This window comes from Amphiura filiformis, chromosome 7, assembly GCF_039555335.1.
Source record: "Amphiura filiformis chromosome 7, Afil_fr2py, whole genome shotgun sequence".
Lineage (NCBI taxonomy): Eukaryota > Metazoa > Echinodermata > Ophiuroidea > Amphilepidida > Amphiuridae > Amphiura > Amphiura filiformis.
In genome coordinates this window covers 69,768,921-69,776,420 of record NC_092634.1, presented here as the reverse complement: position 1 = coordinate 69,776,420, position 7,500 = coordinate 69,768,921, and positions in this window count along the sequence as shown.

Below are 7,500 nucleotides of genomic sequence, written 5' to 3'. Positions count from 1 at the left end.
GTCACGAATATGATGTATATTTGAATTAAAGAGACGCATATACACATAAAGACAATTATACCAATTCAGTTTATTTATTCATTTCAATTTTAAATAATTCTATAATTTTAGAAAAAGTACAATGACACGGAATGTAATAATATAATTGCATAAACCACAATTAATATGAAACGGTATATATTACAAAAGGCGGTTTCATTCTGTTTTTTAAAGGTGTCAAAATGCTCAGAAGGATGAGCTGCCCCAAATCATCTGGTATCCTAAGCTTTTTTAAACATCACCCATTTTCAGGCTGTTTAACCTATGCCCAGTATAACATACTTTGGCGAAGTGTTATAATAAGGTACCGTAAAACCTCGTCTACAAGCATATATAGGGTTTTTGATGAAAGCTTAACTTTAACGAACCAGGCGTATATATACCAATACAATAGATTGGTCTTACAATAATACTTGTTTTTATATGCTTGGATCTGTAATTTGTTTGCTCAAACTCCATAATGGCGCCTGGAATAATTTAGCTTTCAATAGATGCGCTTTATATGCTTGTAGACGGGGTTTTACGGTATGCCACCAACGAGCTGCGATTATTCTGTAAATATGGACCGTTCGCAGAATAATCAAATCAATCAAATTATGGCATTAGCATTTGTTAAATACACATTTGATACAGCCATTATATATATTATTAAACTTTATACATACAGCAAGTCAAGGTTAACTCCAGGAAACTGTATTACTTCTTAACTTCCTTTGATCCATTCGAAATGTTTGAGTGTCCCTTGCACTTTTTACGACAAATTATACTGATTAAAAGGAGGTCCTTCAATACAATTTGTACTTTGATATATTGCATAAGTTATACAAAATTTATTATTTGTGATTTCGCTATCAACATAATTATATAGCATGATATCAGCTTTTATCACCACACAGATATCCTTTGCAGTGACATAATTTAGTTGAGTTTACTGGACTTGCTAAAAAATACAATATAAATATCAACTGAAAGAACTTCTGAATTTGGCATCCCTTATGCAACCTAATAACAATCTGTGTACAACTTGATCGCTTTATGACTACCGTACAATGTCCACGCATTTGCCACAAATGTGATACGGAGAAGTCGTCAGAAAAGTCTAGAATCATATTGAGACATTTGCATTCATTTTGTCAAGTCTACCGTATGCATTTACAAATTTGAGTTGCACAATCATTAATTAATTTGAACTTTTCATTGCAAGATTGGTCATTTGTGAGGTAATGATTAAAGGGAGGACTTCTTTTATACAAATTGATATTATAACATATATTAGGCTACAATAATTCATTTTAACTTTAAAATTGCAGCAGCCTGTTTGCCAACACGGTATAAAATCTATACAGTGACAACATATTTATAAATATTTTAATTTCTCTATGATATACTTTAGTACTCCTTGCTACCCCTTATGTTTGCTTGCCAAGATTAATAAAACTTATAAAAATAACAATCTATATACAACTTAATCTGTCTAAGACTACAATGTACATGTAATTGCCAATTATTTGATGAGAATTGATGTTACATTAGGTTATAAAATGATAAATAATTCATAATAATAAATTACATTTCAAATTTAAAATATCCAGCAGCCTGCTACTATAGAACATACTATCAGCTACAGTTATCACAAAAGTGCTATGACATGATTAAGTGGTATAATATAATTTGGAACAAAATATCTTCAAAATGGTACTCCTCAAGTACGTTTGCCAACATTCACGAAATCTACACATTAACAAAATATTTACAACTTTATTTCTCTATGGTGTACATGTACTTGCACAACATTGGATATTTGATATGTAAAAAAATGTGAATCATATTGAAACATTTGTATTTGCAAGTACGTACATACAATTGTTATAAATCTATTTGAACCTTTCACTGCAAGATTGGTCACTAGAACAGACCATACAAAATATCTACAAAATGGAACTCATCGAGTACGTTTGCCAACATTCACAAAATAGTTACAACTTAACTTCTCTATGATGTACCTACATGTGCAAACAATTTGATACGAAAAAGATATCTGCAACTTCTTGAATCATATTGAAACATTTGTTGTATTTGCAAGTATATACATACTCTAGTTATTACATAATCCACTTGAACTTTTCACTACAAGATTTGTCACAAGAACAGACAATACAAAATGGCACTCCTTGAGATCTACATATTAACAAAATATTTGCAACTTGATATCTCTATGGGACCTGTATTTGCACAAAATATAATACGGAGAAGATGTCTGCAACTTCTTGAATCCTATTTGAAACATTGTATTTGCAAGTACATATTTTGACATATTTTGAGTTATTACATAATCCATTTGAACTTTTCATTGCAAGATTGGTAACAAAAACAGACAATACAAAATATCTACAAAATGGTACTCTTCGAGTACCTTTGCCAACATTCACAAAATATTTACAATTTAACATCCCTATGGTGGACCTGTATTTGCACAAAATTTGATGCGGAAAAGATATCAGCAACCTCTTGAATTGAAACATTTGTATTTGCAAGTATTTACATATTTGAGTTGTAATCCATTTGAACTTTTCACTGCAAGATTGTTTACAAGAACAGACAATATAAAATATCTACAAAATGGTACTCCTCGAGTATGTTTGCCAACATTCACGAAATCTATTAATTAACAAAATATTTACAACTTATTATTTCTCTATGGTGTATCTGCATGTGCACACAACTTGAAACGAAAAGATATTGCAACTTCTTGAATCATATTAAAACATTTATATTTCAAAGTATATACATATTTGAGTTGCACTGCAAGATTGGTCACAAGAACAGACAATACAAAATATCTACAAAATGGTACTCACAAAATATTTACAACTTAACTTCTCTATGCTGTACCATTGTACCTGTATTACATACAATTTGATACGGAAAAGATATCAGCAACTTCTTAAATCATATTGAAACATTTTTTTGTCAAGTATATACAAATTTGAGTTGCTGCATCCAATTGCACTCTTCACTGCGAGATTGGTCAACACATTAAATACTATAATAATTTGTGACCGTTCACGGCGAATGAGCCGTAAATTCCTCCCCCAGTCAATTTTGTTTTATTTCGTGTATAAAAAAAACATCATAAACTTAAAAATGGTATATCATTTGACTTCATACGATATCCAGAAGCGGGGTTATGGTTTGTTAAACTTTGCTCCTTCAACAAAAGTATAGCTTTTTACGTTTTTACATGTGTCTCTTTTTTTTTTTTTTTGGCAATAAATATCAAACAGTCATAATTGGCGGTCATTTCAAATCATCCCCAAGTCAACGAGGTTTAAGAAAGTTCTCTCATTGTTAATTGTTGGTTATGCATACCTGTACAAAATACAATGCCTGGTAACCCACCACTTGAACAGGATTTAGCAAAAGCAAACAAAGACCAGAGCTATTAAAAGTTCTATAGCCATCTAAGGTAGAAGCTTATTATCCACTTCAACAATAGGATTATTGATTAGTTTTGACTATCAAAATGAGACAGATGTCGGCCAGATTAAGTTACTGATGAATACGACCTTCGTACACATTTTACACCGTAACTCAGAATACAATTTAGGGAATTTACGGCTCATTTGTGCTGCCGGGTCACATTTGATCAATTAAGTGTCACTTCTATATATAATAGTTATACTATTATGTATTTATATGTTCTGATTATATATAAAATAGGTTACAAAATTGGGGGATCAATTCTATTTCAATTGTAGAATTTCAGCCACCTGCAAAATCAAAATTATACATACACCATAATGTCAGCTAATATCATCACAAAATTTATATTTAGTTTAGCAATGCATATAGCTGCTGAAAGACTTTTGATACACGTAGATTTTGGTACATGTAGTATTATACCCGCCAAGCATGTTTGCTAATAAACATAAAACATAACGAAGAAAGTTAAACAATTACTCAAAGCTTATTTTTGCTCACCTGATATTTTTTGGAATGTATCACTATTCCTTCTTAGGAATAAAACATGTGAACATGGTGTAAACAATAACCAGCCACATAATATTCATATGTAAATAACATAATTTTCCAAAACTCAGTTACAGAGGAGTAATATCACACACTTTCAATCATATTGGTACATTGGAATTGATTACAGGCTGTATTAAATCTAACATTGCCTCTGATTGGTCAATTACATCATATTTTCACTTTAATCACCAATCAAATGGAGCTTTGCAAATAATTCACCCCAATTTTTTTTGCATGGTGAAATTATTCTAACAATGTTGCTGATTGGGCCAAAACTTCTTTATGATCAATGGGCAGGTATTTCTCATGGGGTTAATATACTAAACTGGAAGGAGAACAATAATTGTGATACAGCCTGTACACAGTCAAGTTTCATATATCATAATTTGCTCCATTTGAGTGGCCCTTGAATACTTCATCTAAATTGCCTTTGCGACAAACTCTATTTGTGAGGTATGATTAAAGGTGGTCCTGCAATACATTGTAAACACATACTGTATTATAGGTGTGTTACATTTAGAGAATAAAAGTATTGTTTTTAGCCCCTGGAGTGTATCTATCGTCTCATATAACACGGGCGACATCATTATTTTAAGTAAAACAACGAGGCGAAGCCGAGTCGTTTTACGCCAAAAAACTAATGATGTCGCCCGTGTTATATGAGACGATAGATACACTCCAGGGGCTAAAAACAATACTTTTATTCTCATTCTTAAACACTTCAATTCAAATTAAAATATCATACAAATTTTAATCAAATTAAATCTACATTTTGCATGGAATTACCTAGGGCTTAAAATCGACCTGTCTCGTTGTTGCTGTGCGCCTCCGATTGGTCCAAATAGCGAGTACGCGTATCGCGTTGACGCACACGCGCTGACCCGTGTGATATCGTGTCATATCACACGGGTAAAGCTGGGTAAGAACCAATGACATTGCAATAACGTTCTCAAGTGTTTAAGAATAGGTTATAATATAAGCAATGATTTAATAATTTTAGAATGTGTAGCAGCTTGTAATTATAGGCAAACAACAGATGCACTGCAAACAACAACAAGCCAGAGAGGGGGCCTGGATCTCGTGTGAGATACAAGTAAAATATATAAAAGTTCCAACAAAATTAACAGGCCACAGGTTTAGAGTAAGCTTTCGATAAAATAATATCTTAAGTGTGTTAAAACTACAACTGATCTACTCTCTACAACAGCAATCACAGAAATGACTGCAATACTTAATCTTACACTACTACTACAGCTACTACACAATGATGAAAGAAAAAAGCAAATCAATATATCAATAAATATTGATCAGAAAGAGGTGTTACTCCTCAATGTTAAGCCCAAGGGGTGTGAGACAGCGGAGTTGCTGGATCCAAAAAACTTTCTTTGGTAAGGCGAGAGGAAGGGTCTGAAAGTTTGTGGGAGGCATCTATGCCGGTAATGGAGAGATCATTGATGTTATGATTAGGAGAATTAAAATGATTGGCAACGGCTTTGTCTTTTTTAGTTCTGATATCGGACAGGTGACCAAAAGTCTAGTTTTAAGGGCATTTTTGGTTCGCCCACATATTGTATACCGCAGCGGGTACAAGAGATGAGGTAGATGAAGTGGGTAGATTTGCAGTTGATGTCCTGGAGGATTTTGAAAGTCCGGTGAGTTATATTACTGGTGAAGGAGGAAGTGTGGGTAACAAAAGCACACGCCTTGCATGGTTTGTTGCAAGGGCTACATTCAGTTTGTGACGGGGCATCGGAAACCATGGGTTTGAGGCGGGCTGAAACAAGGAGGTCTCTCAAGTTCCTAGGGCGGCGATAAGCAATCACCGGGGGATCAGGTACTGCATCCTGGAGCTTTGGTGAGAGGTGCAGGGTGGACATGTGTTTGTTGACAATATTGCCCAGTTTAGGGAGTTGAGGGTGAAATGTCGTGACCAGAGGAACTCTCTTGTTACTCTTCTCCTTATCATTATAGGTCAAGGTTTGTTCACGGGGGATGGCAGCAGCCTTGGCTATCTGAGTGGAGATAACTTTCTTCTTGTAATTCCGATTTTTAAGGTGATCAACAAGCTCTGATGATCGATGTTGGAAGGCAACATCAGAAGAGCAGATACGCCTGAGGCGCAAAGCTTGGCTGTAAGGGATGTTCTTACAGATGTGTGGTGGGTGACAGCTGGAGGGGAGCAGATATTGATGCATATCTGTGGGTTTGCAGTACAGGTCAGATTGGAGAGTGCCATCAGGGTGTTTGGAGACAGACACATCAAGAAAATTGATGTGATCTTTGGAGCGCTCAGAGAGGTGAACTTGATGGTTGGGTGGGCGCTGTTGAGGGAGCATAAACCTGTCAAGTTCATCCTCCGAGTGTTGCCAAATAAAGAAAATGTCGTCGATGTATCGCCACCAAACAGAGGGGGTCAACGGACATGCTTGTAAGATACAAGATTCCAAAACATGCATGAAAATGATGGCATATGCTGGGGCCATAACAGTGTCCATCGCGGTTCCCCCAATCTGCCTGTAAAATTCATTATCAAATTCAAATGTGTTATTGGTAAGAATGAGCTCAATAAGGGTAAGGAGAGCTGCAGTGGGGGGAAATTGATCATGCCTTAAATCAAGGAGTGTTTTGCATGCAGAGATACCTTCTTGATGAGGTATGTTAGTATACAAAGCAGTAACATCTGCAGTACATAAGAAACTATCAGGTGGGAGGGGTCCAATCGTCTCAAGTTTTCTTAAAAAGTCAGTGGTATCTTGAATGTAGGATGTAACACCAGTGGCAAGTGGTCTGAGGTGATAGTCAACAAACTCAGAGATTTTTTCAGTTGGGCAATTACTACAGGAGACGATTGGGCGCCCTGGGTTTCCTTCCTTATGAATTTTGGGGAGAAGGTAAAAACGGCTAGTGGTGGCCGATTCTGGTAGAAGATAATCAAAAGTATTGTCATCAATTATATTCTGATCATATAAGTCAAAAACAGTGTCTGTAACTTCTTGCGTGACCTCTGCGATAGGGTCATGAGAGAGTTTAACATAGTGAATAGGATTGGCAAGTTGTCTGTGTGCTTCCTGAACATAGTCCTCTCTGTCAAGCACAACAACAGCGGAGCTTGTAATTATAGATTATGTAATTAATTGGCATAATTTATTACACGTTTTCCACATTGTAAGTTATTACTTAAATGATGTACAGATTTATCAGGAAATTTTGACAAATATTGAGACATTTGTATTTGCCAAGTAGATATATTCTAAGGTATAATACCAGCTATTAGTTAAATTGATCTTTCTTCAAAAACAGGGTAAAATTCAAATATCTAATGGCAGATTTCCAGATGTTGGTACCCCTTTAGTTTAATCAAAGTTGCTATGTTAGTTGAAAGACCAAGACATCAATAATAAAAATACGCTATAGATACAACCCCAGGAT